Source organism: Triticum dicoccoides, chromosome 7B (assembly GCF_002162155.2).
Source record: "Triticum dicoccoides isolate Atlit2015 ecotype Zavitan chromosome 7B, WEW_v2.0, whole genome shotgun sequence".
Lineage (NCBI taxonomy): Eukaryota > Viridiplantae > Streptophyta > Magnoliopsida > Poales > Poaceae > Triticum > Triticum dicoccoides.
The window spans coordinates 48,274,159-48,296,270 of NC_041393.1; positions in this window are offsets into that span (position 1 = coordinate 48,274,159).

Sequence of the window (22,112 nt, forward strand, 5' to 3'; positions counted from 1 at the left end):
GGCGGGTGATCCAAGACTACGACACTCCGAGTGGCCGGCTCCTGACGGCCGCCTACCAGAGAGGGCGTTAACGGACAGGCGGACACCTCACGACTATAGGGCGGCCGAGCTCCCATCGAGAGTACAAGGCAAAGCATGGCTACAATGAAGCACGTCGCCACCCACACTAGAGACGGGTGTGGCTACAGTGCTCCGTACAGACGGAGATCTCCACACGACGGAGCACTGTGTCGTATCTACCCTGACGTAGCCCCGAGCAGGCGGAGTCCTGTTCCCCACGACGGCCTATCGGTACATCCCGCTAGAGGCGGGCCCTGTCGAACAGTGACTCTAAGGAAGACAGCGAAAGCTCGACCAGGCGGATCGGAGAGGGGCCGGCATCCAGTAGGCGGCCGTCCCTTGTCCCGAGACGAGCATGCCATTAAGCTGATAAGACCAGGTGTGGCTACAGTGTCCTCCCACCAGGCGGTGGGACTGTAGCCACACTAAGATGACCAAGCCCCCGTCACTAAAGACACGGCTACAGTGAACAGCGACCAACCAGTCGGCAGGACCCACCAGGAGGCAGGCCCCAGCGGTCGGCGGAGAAGCCGGAGGCTGGAGACGCTGACAGTCGGGCCCAGCGGCCGGCTAGATTACCATTGTACCCCTGGGTTCCCACTCCATTAGAACTAGCCACCCCCCTAGAGCAGGAAGAGAGCTAGCCTTGCCTCCTTCTACCTCTAGCACACAGCTCGAGGAGCACCATTGTATCACTTGTGCCTTAGTGATCATGCGGAGGCCCCGCAGAGCAGGACAAGGGGTGTTATCTCCTAGGAGAGCCCCGAACCTGGGTAAAGTACGCCGGCGTTCGTGTCTACGCCTTATCCCGCTTCCAGGCACTGGCGACGTTCTACTCGCTCCCACCATGATAAGCCATCCATTGGCATATGTCGCACCCAACCCCCGACATTTTGTAACGCCCCGGATTCGATGCGCCAGGTGTCTGCCAGTTGTTCGCCGTCATTGCCATGCCATTTGCTTGCGTGTTGCATTTTGCCATGTCATCATCTGCATTTCATCTGCATGTTTTACAAAACTTGCATCCGTTCAGGTCCTCCCGATTCTCTCCATTGTCCGTTCGGAGTCCAGACCACACTCGCACGCGCCCGCGGCACCTCCGAAATATTATTTTATAAGTGGCATAAAAATGTTCTCGGAATGGGTTGAAACTTGTCGTGCGGTCTTATTATAGTGTAGACAGAGCGCCTATCAAGTTTTGTTGCATTCGGAGTCCATTTGATAGCCCAACCGTTAAACTTACAGCCGCAATATAGCCGGTGTAACCGTCGGACGTTTTCGGTCTCCGAAAACCATTGCCGGGCTGCATTCCTCTTCTCTCATCTTAGCCCAACCTCTCTTCACAACCCATCTGCAGCCCACCTAAACCCCTCTCCGTTCCCGACCATCAGATCGCGATCGAAGGGTCGAGAAACCCCCCAAAACTCCCCTCAAACCCTAACCTCCCCTACATATACACCCCTTCCTTCAAAAAAAGGACTAACCCTAGCCCCTCCTCAAATTCCGCGCCGTCAGCCCCTCCCACATCTTCCTCGGATCCCGCGCCACCGCCTTCTCCTCGAAATCCGGCGTAGGCCACCTCACTAACGCCACTTGGCGTGCCCTCATTGGCCAGCCGCCACCTACGCCGCGTCCAGAACCAGTGGCGTTTCGCCACGTCGCCCCCAGCGTCCCCCTCCACCGCGCGGCCCGCCAGGCCCGAGCGCAGCCCGCCGAGCCCAGTGGGGCCCGGACCGCGTCGCCCCCGTGCCCTGAGCTCCAGATCGAGAGAGGAGCTCCCGATCCAGAGCTTCGACCCCTGCCTCGTCGACCCCGCCGCCCGCACTCCTCGGCCCCGCCGCCGGCGACGAACACCGCCGTCCCAGGTCGCCGCCTCCGCCGTCTCCCGTCCTCCTCTCCTCCTTCCTCACAAGCTCCTTCTCTCCCGTAGGATGCCGCCGTCGCCGGAGCTCCGAGCTCCCAGATCCGCCACTCGCCCCCGCGTCTCCACCATCGGATCCGGCGAGTCGCCGGCCGGATCCACCCGTTCCCGCAACCCCGGCCTCCTCCTAGCCTCCCTGCCGGCCAGCGCAGCCGCCGCCCTGCGCCATGGTCGCGCCTGCATGCATGCGCTCGTGTGCGTGCGAGCACACGCACGGCCACCGCGTGTGGGCTGCACTTGGGCCTCCCCAAGGCCCAGCCTAGCTCCAGCAGGCCCGCTGCCTCCTCTCCTTCCGAATTGGGCCGAGCCCATGGTGAGCTTCCTGCTATTCCCCGCCTGGCACAATTTAGTTAACTTGCGCGCGTCTGTTTTTTTTCCAGAAAACTGCTAAGTCCCGAAATTGTCATAATATGTTGCTCTGTTCATCGCATGATATCTCTGCATCCGCTGCTCCGTTTCGTGTGTGTAATATGTCAAATTGTTCGTCTCAATGAGTACATCATTTCATTCTATTGCATCATGTTCATTTGAGGTCATCTTGATGCCTGAATCATCGTTGTAAGAGTGCTTCATGATGTTTTCTGCTGTCTGTTAACAGAACGAGCTCTTTTGTCATTTTTGCCATGATTGATGTGTGCATCCTATGGGGTTGATGTCTAAATGTGTTTTGATCTATGCCATGTCTTCTTTACAGAGGTGCTTACCATGTATTTTTGTGATCAATGTGGTGACTAGCACAAGAATGCAAACTAGGCATCGTGATGTTGCTGATTTTAGTCCCTGTTCTGCTGTTATTTTGATGCCATGTAAACTTGATGCTACAGAGAGATCCATGCATATTTCGAGATACTTCAGTAAGGGTGTTTTGAATATATGTTTATTGTCTATCCATTCATGCCCTTGGTTGCAATTATGGAGTAGTCTAGCATGTCATTTTCGTGCTCTACTTTTGCTTCAAAATGTTTCCTGGCAGATTGTTTACATGTTACTCAATTTAGCCAAGGATGCTATAGTTGATCCTTGCATGCTATGGACTTGTTCTTGCCTTGTTTTATTTCATAAACATGTCTTATTGATGATGCTATGCTTATCTTGTCATTGAATGACTTGTGGTGAGTGAATCGAGCTTGTTAAGTAGGGTACTTGCTGTTGTTGTTTTGCTAGGTTGAATCTGTTATTTCGTGATGCTATATAAACATGTTGCTACTAATCATTCTATGCATAATCTGGAGATGATCACTAAATATGTTTTGTTCTACATGTCATTCTTTGTCCATCCATGCCCCTGGTTGCATTTATATCTTGCTGTAGCTTGTTGTAATCTTGCTCCAAAGTTGCTTGATAATGTTGTTGTCAGCCTGTTAACATTAAGTTTAGTTGTTGACATGTGTTTTCCTAGTGTTCCATGCACCCTATGAACTTGCTATTGCCATGCTTAGCTTCACAAACATGTCTTCTTACTGTTGGTTGCCTTGCCATGCCATGTATTGCTCTGTAGTGAGTGGTACAAGCTCATCTACATGCCTTCATAATTCTGTTCTTGCCATGTTTGAATCTGTATTATAACTTGCCATGTTTACATGGGTGCCATCATATTTTCTGATCCTTTTTGGCTTATGGTCAGTAAGGGATTTTTGATATATGCATTTAGTAGATTCATGCCATGCCTTTGTTTGCCATGATAAGTTCCTGTAGCATGTTAATAACTTGCTCTAAACATTGCAACCTGATGTTATTTTCTGCAAAGTCTGAATTGTTATTATTTGCAATCTTACCATGTGTGTTTGAGCATGTTCTAGTGATTTCTGGAGATAGCTCAGTGTTCATGTTTTGTTGTGCTTTACATGTACATCATCATGCCCATGCCTTTTGTTATTATGTTGTGGTGCTGTAGCATATTGTTTTGATGCTTGCAATATGCCTAGTTGCTGTTTTGGACAGCTTGTCCTTTAAACTTGTATATGGTGTGTGTGTTGAACCGTTGCTCCGTTTTGAGTGTGCTCTATATGAAACTTGCTTAGAATTGCATGTAGTTTCATATTATCATGTTGCATCCATGTTTTGAGGTGTTTGCTTGATGTTTGGGTGCATTTTGCATTAATGCCATGTTTAACTTGTATTGCTCATATCTTCTAGGCCGTAGCTCCGAACTAAATAAACTTTATACGTAACTTGACTAGAATCTCGTGTAGATCATCTTTGTGCATCTTAACTTGCTGTTTAACAACTTGAACCTAAGGTTTATTCAGATCTGGACCAATTTCGAAATATGCATGTGAGGACTTACCGGAATTGTTATATGTTGTTCCCGGCCTCATTTAAACTTGCCTTGATGTGTTGCTCTTGTTTGCATCATCTCTCGCCATGAGTAGCTTCATGTAGCTTTGTCATGAATCATGCTTGTTTGTGCATCATGTCTTGTCTATGAGTGGTGTGTTTACCATGTTGTGTGCTTCTTCTTGTTAGTTCCTGTTTCGTTGCGATCGTGAGGATTCGTTCGTCTACGCTTGGTTCGGCTTCATCCGTTCATCTTATTCAGGGACTCGTTCTTCTTCCTTGCGGGATTTCAGGCAAGATGAGCGCTAGCCTGGATCTCACTACTATCATTGCTATGCTAGTTGCTTCGTTCTATCACTTTGCTGCGTTACCTATCTTTTGCTCATCAAGCCTCCCATATTGCCATGAACCTCTAACCTTTGACACCTTTCCTATGCAAACCGTTATTTGGCTATGTTACCGCTTTGCTCAGCCCCTCGTATAGCGTTGCTAGTTGCAGGTGAAGTTGAAGATTTCTCCATGGTGGACAGGATTTTGGTTGGGATATCACAATATCTCTTATATTATTAATGCATCTATATACTTGGTTAAGGGTGGAAGACTCGGCCTTTTGCCTGGTGTTTGGTTCCACTCTTGCCGCCCTAGTTTCCGTCATACCGGTGTTATGTTCCCGGATTTTGTGTTCCTTATGCGGTCGGGTGATTTATGGGACCCCCTTGACAGTTCGCTTTGAATAAAACTCCTCCAGCAAGGCCCAACCTTGGTTTTACCATTTGCCTCACCACCACCTATCCCTTTCCCTTGGGTCGGCCAACCCGAGGGTCATCTTTATTTTAGCCCCCCCTGGCCAGTGCTTGTCTAAGTGTTGGTCCGAACTGAGTAGACTGCGGGGCCACCTCGGGGCAACTCGAGGTCTGGTATTACTCGTAGGATGTCTCATCCGGTGTTGCCCTGAGAACGAGATATGTGCAGCTGCTATCGGGATTTGTCGGCGCATCGGGCGGCTCTGCTGGTCTTGTTTTACCATTGTCGAAATGTCTTGTAAACCAGGATTCCGAGTCTGATCGGGTCTTCCTGGGAGAAGGTATATCCTTCGTTGATCGCGAGAGCTTATCATGGGCTAAGTTGGGACACCCCTGCAGGGTATAATCTTTCGAAAGCCGTGCCTGCGATTATAGGCAGATGGGAATTTGTTAATGTCCGGTAGTAGATAACTTGACACCAGATCCGAATTAAAACGCATCAACCGCGTGTGTAGCCGTGATGGTCTCTTTTCGGCGGAGTCCGGGAAGTGAACACGGTTTTTGGGTTATGTTTGACGTAAGTAGGAGTTCAGGATCACTTCTTGATCATTGCTAGCTTCACGACCGTTCCGCTTGCTCTCTTCTCGCTCTTATTTGCGTATGTTAGCCACCATATATGCTTAGTCACTGCTGCAGCCTCACCACTTTACCCCTTCCTTTCCCTTTAAGCTTTGCTAGTCTTGATACCCATGGTAATGGGATTCCCGAGTCCTCGTGGCTCATAGATTACTACAACAACAGTTGCAGGTACAGGTTATGTGATGATCATGACGCGAGAGCGATGCTTGCTTGCGTTGAGTTCTTCTTCTGCTTCTTCTTCGATCAGGGGATAGGTTCTAGGTCGACAGCCTGGGCTAGCAGGGTGGATGTCGTTTGAGTTTCTGTTTGTGTTTCATCCGTAGTTGGATGATGCTCTTATGTATTATGATGTTGTATTCGTGTGGCATTGTATGCCTTATGTATGTATCCCCATCTATTATGTAATGTTGATGTAATGATATCCACCTTGCAAAAGCGTTTCAATATGCGGGTCTATCCTTGGTGGGACCTTCGAGTTCCTTTTGGATAGGGTCGCATATTGGGTGTGACACATTTGGCGCCCACCATGGGGCGAGGTGCACCATCTCCGGAGATCTGCTCTGGACGGGAACCCTGTTCCTTCCTGGCGAGCAAAGCCAACCCAGCACGCCCGACGGCGTCAGCCCTGACGCGCTGCATGGCGTGGAGATCGCCTGCGCGGCAAGCTGCCTCGCTGACCTCGTCGGCGAGATCGACCTCTCCGACGAGCCGGCCTCTGACGCGGGCACAAGCTGCCCTGAGAGCCGCCTCGTCAGCCTCCTCGACCAGCTCCATGTCGCCAATGAGCCTGCTGTGGACCTGGAGTCCGTCGGCTCGACCGATCCAATGATCGTCGACTCTGACACGGCGTCACTTGACGCGTTCCCCACCAACGTGGTGGTCTACGATGAGCCACCTCCTCGCGAGTACAGCAGCGGGAGCACCGTCACGGAGGTACTCATCATCAACAGCGAGGAGCACTCGGACGGGCGTGCTCAAGATCCCCTCTACGCCGCTCTGCATGACCTTACAACGCCCATTCCCGAGGGCGCGGACGCTGAGGCGCTGGAGGCACGCCGCCTCCAGCTTCTCGAAAATGCTGGCCACCTGGCCAGCATGCCTCAGCTTTCGGACACCTATCGGCGCAAGATGGACCGGGCCGTAGGCGGCAACCAGCTCCTGAGGGGCCTGGCCGCCTCGGCACAGTTCGGCAGCATGGCGCGACCGTCGCCAGCATGTTCGGGGCAGAGCGCCCCGTCTACGCCACGCCTGCGAAAAACATCCGGGCCGCCCAGGCGGTAATGGATGAGCTGGACAAATGCGACGGCGACGAGCGCCGCCTCATGACGGAGCGAGTCCAGCAGCTCCTAGACGCGGCAGCCGTGCAACACGAGGCTGCCTGCCGCACCGAAGTCCCACCCGGACGAAACAACGAGCATCCCCACGCCGAGATCATGGGGCGACCTCCCGGACCCCGACTGGTGGCGCCCGCGGAGGAAAGGGCAACGAGCCGGCTGCCAGCCGCAGTCGGACACACCTCTCCATCGAGCAGGACGAGGAGGGCCGCCCTCGTGCAGTAGAGTGACGAGGCGACCTGCCGCCTCCCCCGCCTCGTGGAGCAAGATACCCCACCTCGCCTCCTGTCACGCATCCGACACTCGGCGACCGCCTTGGCCGTCGGGAGGGAGTCGGAGAGAATGATGCTCGCCATCGGATCGATCGTCTCAACCGATGCCTGGCGCTCGAAGAAGAAGATGCACTGGGCCCACCTTGCTTTGGCCCCCGAATCCGTGATGAGCCCTTCCCTAAAGGGTTCACCCTCCTGCAAGACACACCCAAGTACACCGGCTCCATGAAGCCGGAGGACTGGCTGGTCGACTACTCCATGGCCGTCAGTATAGAGAACGGAAACCAGCGCGTTGCCATAAAGTACGTCCCACTCATGCTTCAGCGCACTGCCTGGACGTGGCTCAACAACCTGAAGCCCCGCAGCATCAATAGCTGGGTTGATTTCACCGAGGTCTTCATCCGCAACTTCACCAGCACCTACAAGTGGGCTCCCAAGCCCCGACAGCTCTCCTTGTGCGTCCAAGGGCCCACGGAGTCGACTCGCGACTACCTCACGCGCTGGACCGAGCTGCGCAATTCCTGCGAAGGCGTGCACGAGGTGCAGGCAATCAAGTACTTTACTGCCGGGTGCCGAGAGGGCACCATCCTCAAGCATTGACTCCTCTACGACGAGCCCGAGACCCTCGACGAGCTGCTGGTCATCGCTGACAAGCACGCCACGACCGACTCCTCCATGAATGCGGAAATCCTGGTTGATGCGTCCGGCAAGGTGGCCCCTCAGGCGCCTCGGACTCTGGCTGGTGACACCAGTCGGCGACAGCAACCAGGAGATCACAAGCGGAAGGCCACACAGCCGGCTTCCACCAGGCGGCAGGTGGCAATGGTCGAGGATCAGCAGCCAGAAGGGCAGCTCGCCCCCAAGCGACAGAAGGGCTGCAAGACCAATTGGTTGCCTGCTTTCTCTTACGAGCAAACCTTGGATGCACCCTGCAAGTTCCATAGCGGTGCGAAGCCCTCCAACCACACCACTCGCAAGTGTCACTGGCTCACCAGAATTGCCAAAGGAGATGGACTCCTACCTCCTCCGCCTACCGGACCACCGCCTCCTCAGCCCCAGCAGCCGGCGGCCCGACCAGTCGGCGCCACACAAGACGAGTACCCGGAGGAGCACGGAGCCTACGTTGTGTTTACCCGCGTGGCCGATGACAGGCGCAGCAGATGGCAACAACAACAAGAAGTGCAAGCAGTGGCCTCCAGTACTCCAAAGTTCATGCATTGGTCCGAGAAGCCTATCAGTTGGAGCAGGGCCGACCACCTGGAAGTGATGCCTTCCTCTGGTTCATATGCCCTGGTCTTAGAAGCAACCCTCGCAACGGAGAGGCGGGCCACCCGTTTCTCTAGAATCCTGATAGATGGCGGTAGCAACATCAATATCCTGTACCGTGACACAATAGAGAAATTGGGAATCAAGCAGAAGCAGCTCACCCCCAGTCGGACGGTTTTCCATGGCATAGTCCCTGGCCTTTCCTGCTCACCAATCAGCAAGACCCGGAGAAATGTGTCTTTGGAGTACCAGTCGGCCAGCTTCTTGGTTTCCTGGTCTCAGAGCGCGGCATAGAGTGCAATCCTGTGAAGATCAAGGCAATTAAGATGATGAAGGTGCCCACCCGACTGTTGGACGTGTAGAAATTCACCGGTTGCCTAGCGTCAGTCAGCCGACTCATCAGCCGGCTGGGCGAGAAGGCCCTTCCCCTGTACCAACTCATGAAGAAAACCACTTTTTTCGAGTGGAACGACAAGGCGGACGAAGCATTTCTCCAACTCAAGAAGATGTTGGCAACCCCGCCTGTCCTGGCAGCACCAACTGAGAAGGAGCCCATGCTCCTCTACATTGCAGCCACCAGTCGGGTTGTCAGCATAGTCATGGTGGTAGAGCGCAAGGAGAAGGACAAAGCATTGTTGGTCCAGTGACCGGTGTATTACTTGAGCAAAGTATTGTCCGCCTCCAAGCAAAACTACCCCCACTACCAGAAGATGTGTTACGGCGTGCATTTTGCCGCCAAGAAGCTGAAGCCCTACTTCCAAGAGCACCCAATAACTGTTGTCTGCACAGCTCCACTCGCTGAGATCATTGGGAGCCGAGACGCCTATGGCCGAGTGGCCAAGTGGGCTATTGATCTGGCCCCTTACACCATCTACTACTAGCCTCGCACCGCCATCAAATCACAAGTGTTGGCCGACTTCCTCGTCGATTGGGCCGAGACCCAATATTTGCCGCCTGCACCAGACTCCACTCATTGGCGGATGCATTTGGATGGCTCGAAAATGCGCACTGGCCTGGGAGCCGGCGTCGTCCTCACCTCTCCCAAAGGCGACAAGCTCAAATACATGTTGCAAGTCCACTTCGCCGCCTCCAACAACGTAGCAGAATATGAGGCACTCATACATGGGCTCCAACTTGCCAAGGAACTCGGCATCCGCCGTATCCTGTGCTATGGTGACTCCGACTTGGTGGTCCAACAGTCATCAGGCGACTGGGATGCCAAGGATACAAACATGGCAAGCTACCGCTTCCTCATGCAGCAACTCAGCGGATACTTTGATGGGTGCGAGTTCCTTCACGTGCCAAGAAATGACAACGAGCAAGCAGATGCTCTGGCACGGATTAGCTCCACCCAACAAGCAATACCAGCCGGCGTCGCCCTATGCCGCCTTCTGAAGCCGTCTGTCAAGCCGTCTCCTGATTCAGACTCCATCTTTGTGCCGGCCCTTCCCGAAGCAGTCGGATCTGACTTGAGGGCCCCAGAGGCCGACACGGGGATCTCGACAGGCGGCCCGAGGACTGCTATAGCCGTGCCCGGCCCGGGGACTTCACCAGTCGGCCCGGGGACTTTTCCAACACAGTAGGCGGAAGCAGCTGCCAACCCGCCGCCTCCCCTCCCAGCCGCCCTCATTCAAGTTGCAGTAGTCGCAGTCGAAGAAATTGCGGCGCCCTCATGGGCCCAGCCAATCCTCAAGTTCTTGGTAAATAAAGAGCTGCCAACCGATGAAGTCTCAGCCCGACAGGTGCAGAGGCGAGCTGCAGCTTACACCATAGTCAACAGAGAGCTGGTGCGACGAAGTATAACAGGGGTCTATCAGCGGTGTGTGGAGTCGGACCAAGGCCAAGCAATACTCAGAGATATCCATCAGGGCGAGTGTGGCCACCACGCGGCTTCGAGAGCCCTGGTGGCCAAAGCTTTCCGCCATGGTTTCTTCTGGCCCACTGCCCTGGAAGAGGCCAAGGAGCTAGTTCAGAAGTGTCAAGGGTGCCAGAGATTCCGCTCCAAGCCACACATGCCGGCTTCTACGCTCAAGACCATTCCCATAGCCTGGCCCTTTGCCGTGTGGGGATTGGATATGGTGGGACCATTCAAGATGGCCCGCGGTGGCATGACTCACTTGCTGGTTGCGGTGGACAAGTTTACCAAGTGGATAGAGGCAAAACCAATCAAGAAGCTGAATGGGCCGACTGTCGTGACCTTCATCGCCGACATCACTACGCGGTATGGCATCCCGCACAACATCATCACCGACAACAGCACCAACTTCTCCAAGGGAGCCGTGGCCCATTTTTGTGCAACACAGGGCATCCGCCGGGACTTAGCGTCCATTGCCCACCCCCAGTCAAATGTCCAGGTGGAACGCGCAAACGGCCTCATTTTTTCCAGCCTCAAGCCCCAACTGGTCGAGCCTCTGGAGCGTTCGGCCGGCTACTGGCTCGACGAGCTGCCGACCGTCCTTTGGAGCTTGCACACAACTCCAAACAAATCAACAGGCTTCACGCCTTTCTTCCTCGTCTATGGTGCCGAAGCCGTCATCCCGACGGATATCAAATTCGACTCCCCAAGGGTCACCATGTACACCGAGGCGGACACCAAGGAGGCACGAGAAGACGGCGTCAACTTGCTGGAGGAGGGTCAGCTCTTGGCACTCAGCAGGCCGGCCATCTACCAGCAGAGCCTGCGCCGATACTACAACTGCAAGGTGAAGCCAAGGTCCTTCCTGGAGGGAGACCTTGTGCTCCGGCTGATCCAGCGAACAGCCGGACAGCACAAGCTCTCGGCATCTTGGGAAGGCCCTTTTATCATCAGTAAGGTGTTGGGCAACGATGCCTACTACCTGATCGATGCCCAGAAGCCCCGAGCGCGCAAGAGAGATGATTCAGGCAAAGAAACAGAGAGGCCGTGGAACGCAAACCTCCTCCGAAGGTTTTATAGTTGAAAGCAGTATGTATCACGCTACCTTTTGTACTATGTATAAAGACTTCGTGTCCCCCGAGAAGAGCTCAGGGACTGCCCTCTTTTATCTATATGATAAGTATCATGCCTATGAGAATGTATAGTCTTTTTCTTCCACCTGGCGCCGGGTTCGACCAGTCGGCCCGGAGCCTCGCCGCCTTCTACAATATGCCGCCTCCTGCAGCCGGACAAGTAGTGTGCCGGCACCAAAAGCTTCCTTTGTCAGAAGCCACAGCTCGCAGAGCGACTGCATGGCGGGCAAAGGTTGCAAAAAGGTGCCCCACACGAAAAAATGACTAAGAAAGAAAGCACATATAGTAGCAGGCGAGATCGCACCTAGCCGTCTGGCTGCTTGGCAGCAGACGGCCGGCCTCCACCTTACCACCCAAAGCTTCGAATGGTTAAAACCTAGCCCCCTCACAAACGGCTGGAGTCCTCAAACCAGCCACGGTCTGCAGAGCGGCCGCCTGGCCGGTGAAAGCAAAGCCAAAGGGTCGGCGGCAAAGGAAAAAACCAAGGAGAAAAAGGAAAGAAGAGTGGAGGTCGGCACAGCAAGCATAAGCAATGACAAAATATTTTTACATGGATAAAGGCCTCTGGCCAGCATTGAAACAGAGTTTGATATACACCCCGAGGGTGTAATTGTGCGAATTTAACCAAAGTGTTAAGAGTAGCAAGCAGAAAACAGATAAAATCCTAAGGCGTAGCAGAGGACTCCAGCTGGGAAGTGCCGGTTGGCGCGGCAGAAAGCTCCGGCTGGCCGGTGCCGGATGGCATGGCCAAGGGCTCCGACTGAATGTTGGAGTCGGGCGCGCCACCTGGCGCGGCAGGCGGCTCCGTCTGAGCAGAGGGATCGCCGGCAGCAGGCGGAGCGTTGGAGTGCTGGAGGACGGAGTCGGCAGCATCCGTCGGAGGAACGGGCGGTGCGTCCGCCCCCACTTGAACGCCTCCAGTAGCGGGCGGCACCTCGGTGCGTGGCTCGTTGCTTGAGGCCCGGTCAGGTTGGGGCTGACCGTCCGCCCCGACCTCTGGCATGTCGATGTTGCTCCCGTCTTCCTCCTCCTCCTCCTCCTCCTCTTCCTCCTCCCCGTCCTCCCCCTCGTCGCTAGAGTCGATGACTTCAGTGGAGTCTTCGATGTCTTCTGGGTTTAGCCCAAGCCATTCGTGCGGAGCTTCACCGCCTTTCTCGACCACCTCCAGGACGAAGACATTGGTGTCGGTGAAGTCGACAATCGCCGCTGCCCTGCTGACAAGCTCAGCTTCCACCGCCGCCAGCTCCTCCTGCGCCTCCAGTCGGAATGTGGCTAACTGGGCTAGATCTAGCCCAGGGTACCACACCTTGACGTATTCCAAGGCCCGGCGCGCTCCTGCCCGGGCTGCTGAGACCTTCCAGGTCTCCAGGCGGCCGGCCGCCACCTCCAGCCAGTCAGCAGTATGGCTTGGGGTGCGTGGGGCCGGCAAGCCTGGCCAAAGGGTGGAGACCGCCTGGGCTCCCATGCGCTGCAGGCGGCGCAGCAAGCGGTGAGCAGGCCGAAGCCGGGCCTGAATGCTGAGGACCTGTTCACCGAGGGTCCGGGGGGCATCAACGGCGATCTGCGCACCCTCTGCCCTTCGCTCCTCACGCTGGGCCTCGATCATCTGGGTAGCGGCTACAGAATGTCCCGGGAAGAAGTCTGCCCGGGCAGAAGAAGAAAAAGGCCAAGGCTATAAGCAAGGGCTGATAACTCAAAGCAAGAAACTAAGAGAATAGGGCTTACCATCGACCAAGTCTTCAATGCTGCTAAAGCAGGCCGTCACCTGGGCCTCCTTGTCGGCCCAGGCAGAGCGCTCGAGCTCAAACTCGGCAAGAAGGCTGCTCTTCGCCGTCTCCGCCTTCAGCTGGGCCGCCTTGAGGTTTTCTGCCTGTTCGGCAAGTTGGGCGGCCAGGCGGTCCCGCTCCTCCACCAGCTTGTTGCACTCCGCCTCCTTGCCACGCAGGGCGGTCTTGGCTTCGCCCAGCTGCTGTTGCAGGTCGGCATTGGCCTCTGAAGAAAGAAAGAAAAGAAGAAGGCATCAGTCAAGCGGACACGATAAAGAAAAGAAATAATCGAGGAGATTCGGCCCGACTGATCAGCAGTCGCCCCGAACCTCGGGGACCCGCGGGTGCACCAGCGCGCCCCGCCGGAACAGAAGTAGCCAACAAGGAAAAAAGAACAACTGAGGAGATTCGGCCCGACTGCTCAGGAGTTGGCCCGAACCTCGGGGACTACAGCCCGCGGGTGCGCCAGCGTGCCCCCACGAAGAAAGAAGAAAGAGACTTACGCCGGCTTTCGGCGAGACAGACCGTCTGCGCCTCCAGCTCCCGAACCTTGGAGTTGTAGGCGGTCGCGCGGAGGTTATGATAATCCTGCAGAAGAAACAACCAAACGAAAATCAGCAATCGGCAACTACAAGTTAAAGTTCCGACCCGCCTGCTCAGCAGCCGGCCCGGAACTTGGGGACTACACCCAGTGGGTGCGCTTGCGCGCCCCCACGAAAGAAGCAAAGAAGAACATTCAGAGAGAAAACGAAAAGACGGCTTACCCGGATGGCGGTGCGCGACTCCAAGTAGGCCTTGTTGCAGCACTTGAGTGCCACTGCCTCCGCCCGGAGCTTGGCCTGGACGTCAAGGGACGCCTCGTTCAGGGCACTGGTTCCGCCCCCGCGTACCCAGCCCACGGGCGCGGCACAGGTCGCCTCGGTGTCAAGGGACGACGAGCTCGAGGCGCCGATCTCCTGCGGCCGCGGCGCCGAGGCCTCCTTCTCCAGATAGCGGCGCATGGGAATACGGACCGCGGGAACCAGGACCGTTGGTGGTGCGGCTGGTGGCACCGGTGGCGCCACTGGTTGTTCGTCCCGCGGCTCACTGGCTGGCGGAGGCGGTAGTGGCACGAAGACGTCCGGCATGGCTACGTCACCACCACCCTGCTCTCGGATTGGGTAGTCGCCGACGGCTCCTCCGGTTGTCGCCTCGAAATCAGGCAGAGGCGGCGCAGTGTTCAGCGGGGCCACAAGTAGTGGCTCTTGGCGGCGAGCGGCCTCCGTGAGCTGTTCCTTCTCTGCGGCCTGAGCTTCCGCCTGCGCCAGCGCCCTCGTGGCAGACGCGGCAGACAGGTCCGCCTGCTCCTTGGCCAGGCGGTCGGCCTCTGCCTCATTGCGCGCCTCCCGCGCATTTCGCTGTGTCGCCTCCCAGAGGTCGGCGGCCGGGTCGATGCGCCGGCTGGTCGAGGAGGTCGCTACCGACCTGAGGACCGAGCCGGCACCCGACTTCTCAAGGGTCAGCAGGGCCCTGCAATAAGAGGACAAGTCAGAGGATTTTCACGACAGATTGATGAAAAAATAAGGAGTAAGGAAATGATGCTTACGCCGACACCATAACTAGCACCTTCGGCTGCCTTTGATATTGGGTTGCCCTGGCCACGGTCTCTTTCCGCCTGGTCGTCGCGGCCGGATTCTTGGGATTCTTTGGGGCGCTGCCGAACAGTGTCGAGCCCTGTTTCCGCTTGTGCTTGCCGCCTGGGGCGGGCGGCCCAGAAGAGGGGCCGGCACCAGTAGTGGCGGAGCTCCGGGCAGGGCGCAGCTCGTCTTCGTCTTCGTCGACGTCGGGCCAGGCCTCCACGCCTCCGCCTCCCTCGGAGCCGCCTGCTCCACCACCGCTGTCCGCTCGGCCACCGCCGCCTGTCGCGTCGTCGACCAGGGCAGCCACCCCCAAGTCGGGGTCATCCAAGTCACTCTCCGCCCTGTCCGCCTGGAGGTTATCAACCGGCCCCAGGAGGGCGGCCGTTGCCTCGGACATATAAATCAGCAACCAAGAAGGAATCATGTCTTGAAGAAGCAGCGTCACAAAGCAGAGGAAAGCAGTTCAAAGGATAAAAAGAAGAAACTTACAGCAGGAGGCGGGTTATGGCGAGAGTATGGCCGCTTCCCGTACCGCCACTCCTTCTCCGACATCTTGAGGTCGGAGATTTCGTTTACCATCCGCGAGACTTCAGCAGGCGGCATTCCCTTCGTGCACAGCCGGCACGGGTCGCGGTGTCCGCCCATCCGGAAGATCGGATGAGGGCGGCTCTGGAGCGGGAGGACCCGGCGCTCCACGAAGGCAACAAGAAGGTCGGAGGCCACGAGGACATCCGACTCTTGGAGCACTCGGAGTCGGCCAATGGCGGCCGCCGCGTCCGCCGACACCGGCTTTGGCTTGTACTTCTAGGAGACGCGAGCTCCGGTGGGGGGGCGGCCTCATAGGCTGGCAGGTTGAGGAAGTCGGCAGCAGGGTCCACGTTCTCGACGTAGAAATAGGACTGCTGCCACATCTTCACCGACTGCGCCAGCTTGATGGCAGGGAAGGCGTTCCGTTTCGCCAGCCAGCGCACGGCGATGAAGCCCCCGCACTCGGCCGCCGTCTCCTTGGCGGAGGTGCCAAGCTTTCCATAGAAGAATGCTCCCCACAGCTTGATTGTGGGGAGGATGCCGAGGTAGCCCTCGCACGCCGTGATGAAGGCGGAGAGCAAGGTCACGGCGTTGGGCGTGAGGTGATGGGTCTGAAGGTTGTAGAAGTTGAGGAAGGCACGGAAGAAGTTGCACGCAGGGAGGCCAAAGCCCCGTAGGAAATGCGAGCGGAAGACGACCCGCTCGCCTTCCTGCAGCACCGGCGAGATCTCCGTCTCCGGCGGCACCCGCGCCTTGACGAAGGCCGCGCTGGGCATCCGGCGTGTGTCGCGGAGGAAAGCGATGTGATCCTCGATCACGTTCGATCCATCCCAGTCGCCCATGGCTCCGGCTGGCGGCACGGAGAGGAGAGACGCGTCGGCGTCGAGCAACGGCGGTGGCGCTACGGTAGCAGCAGCAGCGGAGGCTGAGAGGAGAAGAAGAAGAGTGGGAGGGGTCGCAGGAACTTTGCCGCACCTCTCCCCCCTACTTACTTATAGCGCCCGGGCTATGTAGCCGAGGGGGCGGGACGTGGGGTCATGGGATTAACTATGCCCACGTCCCCACGACCCCCCATCTCCCGCACGCATTCACCCCGTCGTGAATAGTCGCGGGGATGGCAACCGCTCGCTCTGGTGCAGTAAATCCGCCCGGTTGCCGAGGCATGGTAGTGGCGGGCCCGGCCCAGAGTCATGTCCCATCCAGAGCGTGGGATGGCAGGCTTGTCAGGCTGACGTGCGCTGCGTGGTGCGTCCGCGGCGGGTGGCTGCTTGGGGAAGCTTAACAGGCACGCCACCTGTTTCCCGCCTTGGAGTTCAAAATCGACCACATACCTCTGCCTGGGACAGGCCGGCTTGAGCGGCCGACTGGCCACCAGACGGTCGACGTTTCCCTAGAGCGCGGGGAGGGGAGAAGCCACTGAGACCTCGCGGCCCCTCGACCACGACGCGTCACCGGCTTCGGGGACTACTGTCGGAGTAATGGGCCACGGGTAGGCCCACCCGTGTCCCTAGATTTATCAAGACTTTGGGCCAGCTCCGCCTAGCTGAGCCCCAAGCCGAAACTCCGACCTCTGGGGCCGGCTTGCTCAGCGGCCGGCTGCCGGAGGGTGGGTGATCCAAGACTACGGCACTCCGAGTGGCCGGCTCCTAACGGCCGCGTACCAGAGAGGGCGGCAACGGACAGGTGGCCACCTCACGACTACAGGGCGGCCGAGCTCCCATCGAGAGTACAAGGAAAAGCATGGCTACAGTGAAGCACGTCGCCTCCCATGCTCGAGACGGGCGTGGCTACAGTGCTCCGTACAGACAGAGATCTCCGCACGATGGAGCACTGTGCCGTATCTACCGTGACGTAGCCACGAGCAGGCGGAGTCCTGTTCCCCATGACGGCCTGTCGGTACGGCCCGCCGGAGGCGGGCCCTATCGGACAGTGACTCTAAGGAAGACGGCGGAAGCTCGACCAGGCGGATCGGAGAGGGGCCGGCCTCCAGCAGGCGGTCGTCCCTTGTCCCGAGGTGAGCATGCCATTAAGCTGATAAGACCAGGTGTGGCTACAGTGTCCTCTCACCAGGCGGCGGGACTGTAGCCACGCTAAGATGACCAAGCCCCCGTCACTGAAGACACGGCTACAGTGAACAGCCACCAACCAGGTGGCAGGGCCCACCAGGCGGCGGGCCCCAGCGGTCAGCGGAGAAGACAGAGGCTGGAGACGCTGACAGCCGGGCCCAGCGGCTGGCCAGATTACCATTGTACCCCTGGGGGTAGGACTATATAAACCCCACAGGCCACCCATGCAAAGAGTTCCCACTCCATTAGAACTAGCCACCCCCCTAGAGCAGGAAGAGAGCTAGCCTTGCCTCCTTCTACCTCTAGCATACAGCTTGAGGAGCACCATTGTATCACTTGTGCCTTAGTGATCATGCGGAGACCCCGCAGAGCAGGACTAGGGGTGTTATCTCCTAGGAGAGCCCCAAACCTGGGTAAAGTACACCGGCATTCGTGTCTACGCCTTGTCCCGCTTCCAGGCACCGGCGACGTTCTACTCGCTCCCACCATGATAATCCATCCATTGGCATATGTCGCACCCAACCCCCGACAGTCGTCTTTCATGTTGGTGCAATTTTATCACACAATTGGCTATGAACCAAATGTTTCCTAGAAGAAGGATCGACATTGGTACTAAGAGTATAAGTTTTGTATTGATTTCTAAGCCTTCTCACAATTTTAACTTTGTCTCCAGCTCCCCTGTAATTTTATTTGTCCAGCTATTAACTTTGATTTAAAAAATGGTGTGGACTAAAAACCCGGATGGACGTAGTAGCCCTCCATTTTTATTTACTCCGCATATTAGATTTGACTGAAGTCAAACTTTGTAATACTCTCAAACATTTCCGATAATTGAAATTAAAATTCTTTATTTGTACACACTCTCACACGTTTCCGATAATTTGGCACATGTGTGGTTGTTCACTTAAGGGAGGGTAGTGTACCACACGTGAAGGACAGGAAGTGCGACCAGGACACGTGGGCGTGGATCGTTAGTTCATCGAAAGTAGTACTCCCTTTGTACATTAAATAAAGAGTTTCATTTCGTACTTACACAATTTAAAACGATTGTTATGGAGAGAATAAGAAAACCACTCCACTATATATTAGTCGTATACACACAAGAGTACTATATGGACGCAGCTTCATTGACTTAGTGCACCTGCCTTTGGGTTTATGACAGGTGGGCCCAAAATGTGGCTGGCTCACCTGTCATACAGCCAAAAGCAGATGGAGTGAAGGCACCAGAGCTCAGTCCATACTACATTAGTATATATATAAGCGGGAGCCTCAGCGCTTGTTCGCTAGGGTTTGCACTCTCCACACGCTTGCCGCAATACATATATGTTACATGCTGGAGGCTCAGTGTTCATTTGCTAGGGTTTGCTATATTCACAGTCTCTCACCCTCTCTTCACCAGATCTAAACAAGAATTCATTGGCCTCTTGTCTCTCTCCCCCCTCACAGCTGGTGAAGGAGGCGTCCGTATCCCGTCGCACCGGGAAGGGGAGGAGGTGCAGCGTTAACTCTATCCCTTCGGCGAGGGAGGCAATCCATTGCTGGCTGCGCTGTTCTCTTTCACCCAACGCCTTTGCGGGAGGGCCACTGACCCCTTCTTCCTCGCTGTCATACGTAGTGTGGGCAGATCCGGCCTCCCGCCGCACGCCTTGCCACATCCCGACGACCCTAAGGTATAAGTTTCTTTGAAACCGTCATCGCTCTAGCTGCATATGGATCTCTTTCGATCTATAGTCGAATCTAGGTCCTGGTTCCAATAGGAAAGAAAGGTGTGGTGGGGTGCAGCATTAATCTTGGACGTGGTTCAATGAGGAAAGGAGGGAGGAAAAGTAGTATAGACTGGCTATCCAGCCGCTTTGTTGGTCGAAAAGGGAAAAAGGGGGTAACCCAGGACACACATCTGTAAGGAACCAATCTCTTTGTTGAAAAGGGAAAGAAACTGGGGGGGTCGGGTAGTTTGTGCAGGACTAGATTTGTTGCCCTCACATAGGAAAAAAGTTCAAAGAGAACAAATATGGGACCAACACAGATATGCTGCTTGGCTACATACTCTGCATCACCCATTTATACGTGTGGACGCACATGGTGCTAGCATGTCCCATACAGCTATTTTGATGTTGTTAATCTAAGGGCCTGTTTGGTTCCAAATAAGTCACCAACTTATAAGTCGAAAAGTGAAAAAAGTGACTTATTTTGCCAAACAGACCCGACTTATAAGTCACCCCAACTTATAAGTCATAAGTTGCTCCACCCAACTTAAAACTTATAAGTCACCCCCTTTTACATGTGTCCCACCACCTACATGATGTTGATTGGTGTGGGAACGTGTGTCAAATGACTTATAAGTCAGGTGACAACCAAACAGGCGTAACTTATAAGTCACTTTTTTTAAGTCACCTGACTTATAAGTCAGGTGACTTATTGGAACCAAACAGGCCCTAAGAATGCCGCCGGAAAATTGAAGCAATGCCACTGTTAAAAGTAAATTACATTTTTTAACGAATGTTGTTTCAAGAGAGTGTCTCTGTTAATATGAATCAATGCTACCGTTTTAGAAATGCTACTATCCTACTTTGTTTTCCATCCAAGATAAGTTAGATCCTTCTTTCTGTCACCGTTTGTTTCATCCTCCTTTATTGGCAAGTAATTGTTTCCTTTTTTTCCTCTGTTAAAACAGGGGTATCGATTCAACTTGTTGCTATTGCGACATTTTACTTCGCTACTCGAAACACTTATGTTTTAAGAGTGTTTTGTGCAGTTCAACTTGAATGTCACACCGGTGACTTTGCTTAATTTTGGTGGAACTGCACAAAAGGAGATCAAGATTTGTTTCCATTGTTCCTGTCGAGTTGTTTCAAATCTTGGTCTCTACCACATGATATCTATTCAACTTGTTGCTATTGCGACATTTTGCTTCACTACGCGAAACACTTTGCTTGATTTCAGTGCAACTGCACAAAATGAGATTGGATTTCCTATTCGTGTTAGCAGATTCGTATTTTATCCTGGTATTCTCATGAAAGGTCAACAGGCCTTCATCCACATGATTGTGCAGTGTGCTTTGAGATGTTGTGCTACTTGTATTGGTACTGTTTTAAATAAATGTTGAATTGAAGCTATTGTATTGTTGTCTTTTCCCATTAAGTAGTGAACAAAAATGGGACCAACCTAGACATGATGCTTGTTGCTTTGTTACAACAAACTCTGCATCACCCCCTTTATAAGTAGATGGAAGCACATATTGTTGTTGCGCCCACTCTCCCCTGGAACTGTTTATGCTTTTCGTTAATCTAATGTCGCTGGTAAAATTAAGCAATGCCACTCTCAGAATTAATTAACTACTGAATCTTAGTTCAAAACTTGCAACACTTGTTAGGAATGGTACTATCCTGCTTTGTAGTTCTTTCTACATGTGTAACCAAGGTATTGTTAAGATAATGTCTCTTTAAAAATGAATCCGTTGCATTGTTTTAGGAATGGTACTTTTCTGCTTTGTCGTTCTTTATACATGTTGAACCAAGTCATTGTTAAGATAATGTCTCAGTCAATATGAATGAATCACACTGATGGAGAATTGCTCCTCTCTTGCTTTGTTTCCCATTAAGACAAGTCATCAACCGTTATTTCTCAGTAATTGTTTCCCTTATACCTATTGTTGCTTATAGGGATATCAAAATTAAAGCTCGGTTTTATTCTGACTTTGATTTTAGTTGAACTGCACAAAAGGAGCCAATGTGTCCAAGGCAAACTGTTGCATTACTGGGTCCAGTTGGTCGTTCCACTTTGCAGAAAGAAGCAGTCACTGGATGTGGTACATTACAGAAGGAATGATCGAGAAGCTTCACAGAGTATTATTAGACACCGGTGATATGACTAGTCTGCAGAGACCATTGGCAATTTAACAACACGTGGAGTGCCCTAGGCAAAAAGTGCCCAAACAAGTACAAGAAGCTAAAACAGGACACGATCATAGGCATTACATATTTTGAATGGGAAAAGCTTGTCAAAGTTTAATCATTGATGTTAGCAATAAGACATTAGTTTAATATATTGGAATTGGAAAACCTTTTCAAAATTTGCTCATTGATGTTAGCAAGAAGACGTTAGTTTAATATATTGGAATTGGAAAACCTTGTCAAAATTTGCTCATTGATGTTAGCCAGAAGACATGCATTTGATATTTTTGAGTGGGACGCCCTTGCTGTGAGCAGCGTCGAGTGTTTTTTCCTATTCCTGTGTTCAGTTTAGAAGTAAATAATTACTCTGCTGAGATATTCCTGTGTTAAGAGTTTGTTCTGAATATTGTTTATGTAATGTCAGGCCTTGTGTTTGATTGAAAAGTTGAGCTTGGAATGTTGTGGCATGCGGCATCACGAGCTGTTCATCGTGCCTCTTGAGAATAATGCTTTGTATTGTTTTGCATGTCGATCTAATGCCAGTGATTTGCTTGTTAAGAAGATCATCCTCTTATGTTGTTTCCGTGCGTAAGAAGTTCATCGTCTGATGTTTCATTCATAGCCTATATGACATGTCGGGTAGGTTAGACGTGAAACCATATGATCTTCTGACCAACTCATGATATTAGGCCGTGATTGGATCGTTGTTTTCCAACCAAAACCGCTTGTAAAATTGACGC